This window comes from Elaeis guineensis, chromosome 7 (assembly GCF_000442705.2).
Source record: "Elaeis guineensis isolate ETL-2024a chromosome 7, EG11, whole genome shotgun sequence".
Classification (NCBI taxonomy): Eukaryota; Viridiplantae; Streptophyta; class Magnoliopsida; order Arecales; family Arecaceae; genus Elaeis; species Elaeis guineensis.
The window spans coordinates 7,324,901-7,327,713 of NC_025999.2; the positions used below are offsets into that span (position 1 = coordinate 7,324,901).

The 2,813-nt window shown below is 38.9% G+C and overlaps 1 long non-coding RNA gene across 1 annotated transcript; it reads right to left on the minus strand.

The window, feature by feature from the left end:
- Positions 1-1,532: 1,532 nt before the first annotated feature.
- LOC140859416 (uncharacterized) lies at positions 1,533-2,813 on the minus strand. The gene is made up of 3 exons (XR_012142887.1): positions 2,697-2,813; positions 2,222-2,615; positions 1,533-1,729 (listed from the first exon to the last, which is right to left on the minus strand). It is a non-coding gene; the product is annotated as an uncharacterized lncRNA (long non-coding RNA).

Below are 2,813 nucleotides of genomic sequence, written 5' to 3' on the forward strand. Positions count from 1 at the left end.
TCATCCGAAACGGAACTCGGATGGAAGAGATACGAGCTTTTGAAGTCGGCACAAGATTCGAGGCGACGGAGGACCTCCAGTGACCGACGGCAAGCGGCAGCGGCGCAGCCGCAGGCGACGGCGCGTGGGACGCGCGACCCAGGCCTGCATGGGACGTGCGACCCACGCGGGCGCGCGGCCCATGCGCGCGCGGGCCCACGTGCGGGAGCGAGCCGGCCCAGGCCCAGCGGCCTGCTGGCCCTTTGCATCGGTCCACCGTGGACCGGGCAGTCCACGGCTGGGCCTGTGGATCGGGTGGACGTTTTCCACATGTTTCACGCGGTCCATGGTACTATTCCATGGACCGATCGCGATCGGACGGCCCAGGGAGTTTCGGTGACGATCCGATGGTTCAGGAGGTTGATTTGGCTTGTTTAGGACTCTTAAACCTAATCTAATTAGGTTTAAACTCTGTTTAACCCTTTAAAAGGGCCTTGTGATGGACAGAGGAAGCAATGGATCAGTTTTTGCGCCGTACGAAGCCCGTACGGAACCCAAGAGAAGAGAGAGGTGGAAGCGCTGAGAGAGAAGGAGCAGGAGGCTCCTGGACAGCGGTTGCCAGGCACTTCAGGGGTTCAGAGAGTCTTCAAGAGAGAGAGAGCTTTTGTGAAGGAAATTTCAGGTGAGAGAGAATTGGGTGTACATGGATTGAGGTTGAGGTCTCCTCTTGTAAATTTTTTTTTTCATAGTGAAGTTTGCATGCCCCATGGACACTACAAGAAATTTAGTTTTTTGTGACAAGCAATGTTGTCACTGAAACTTGAAATATTATCACTGATGAATTTCTCTGACAACAAACTATTGTCACTAGCCGGTCGCAATTGCTTCATCGCTAAAACCATTTATGACAACTTAAATTTCTTGTCACTGAATCATTTCTTTTCTGTGACAATAGAGCTTGTCACTTAATGTACTTTTTGCGAGGAGTTTCACTTGTCACTGAAAATAAAATTTATGACAACTTAACTTGTCACAGAAACAAATCATTCTTGTCACAATGCAATAACGTAAATTAATTTTGGGACAATAATGACTCTGTTTAGTGATAAAGTTTCTTGTCACTGAAATAGCTTAAAGTGACAAGAACTTTTATTGTCACTGAAAATAAAATTTGTGACAACTTAACTTGTCACAGAAACAAATCATTCTTGTCACAATGCAATAACGTAAATTGGTTTTGGGACAATAATGACTCTGTTTAGTGATAAAGTTTCTTGTCACTGAAATAGCTTAAAGTGACAAGAACTTTTGTTGTCATGGAAAATCTCATATGTGACAACTTGTTATTGTCACTAAAATTTAGTGTATATGACTATAGAAATTCATCTCATTCACAAGCAAACTAAGAATTCAAATACATCTTTCTCAATGTTTGCATTTCAGTAGATATCCAAAATAAAAGTCACAAGATAGTACCAGTAGTTCATAAGCACTCCATATGCTATTTAATTGATCAAAACCAACAGTACATGATCCAAGACATCCAAGGAATTTTCAATTTCACTGTTTGAAATTCGATAGGACATCCAAAATTAATTTAAAAAAAATACTGACTGGTACCTATAGTTCACAAGCACCCTACATTCTACTTAACTGATCAAAACTAACAGCCTATGACATCCATATTTTCAAATTGAAGCTAGTTGATGTACTCCCATAATGCCAACAGAAGTAGCTGCCCATATTATTCCTGCATATAAACAAGGTTTGGATTAGTAAATGATTGGCTAGAATAAAGTTTTGAGTAATTAAAGTCTAGCAACCTCTAGATAAGCAACAGATTATCCACTAAAAATTTTAAAAAAAAATAAGGCAACTTTTTTTGCATATAATTTGTAAATTTATACCTCATATTGAAAAGTTGAGACAACAAGAAAGGTTTTCAATCCATGTTTTCAATGGATTACACAAGAAATGAGCTCAGGCATGTTAGCAATTAAACTTCTAAAATAAAAAATTAAAAAAAAAAGAATTGACTATATATTAAGAATCTCAATTCAAAGTTGTCATTCCTAGAATTATAAAAAATTATGGATCTCACACTCTTAGAATGCAGCACTGTACCTAAGTATACTATAGCTGATTGGTTGTTGTTTATATTCCTCTCTTATAGATCATTGAAAATAAGAAAAAAAATATCATATTTAACTTTTCTACTTTCTTAAAAGTAAAAAATTCTTACTTGGTCAAGGTTCATGCATTGAGGAAGATGAAGCTCTTGATTGGGAGAAAGTTTCAAAAAAGGCAGCAAAGCGAGCTTGGATCATAGCATTAACTTTTTCATTAACTTGTTCCTCCATTTGAGCTTGAATCTCAGCTCTAACCTCATCTTGCAATTGAGCTCGAACGTCTTCTCTAATGCTATCCACCAACGATTTCTTAGCTTGTTCGACAGCTCTTTGTACCTCTTCTTGCACATTTTTATTATACCTAACTCTCTTAGATGGTGCCTTCTTTCCAGCACCTTTGCCACGAAAATAACCAGACTTTTGGCCAAGTACTTGCAGTAATATGTCATCACGAGTCATTTGGGATTCATTCTCTTGTGTTTGTTGAACAACCTCCTCAAGTTGTTCCTGCAATAGATTATCAAAGATTAGATGCCAAAATAATGCATAATGAATTTTAAGAACAATAAGAAAAGTTTTTTAACTAACATGGATCTCCTTGGATTTAGGGTCAGACCATACTAATTCTCCTTCTTTATTTTTCTTAGTGTGCTGAATCAACCAAACCTGATCTGGGGGTGCTTTTTCACCTGTTTCTGGGTCCCT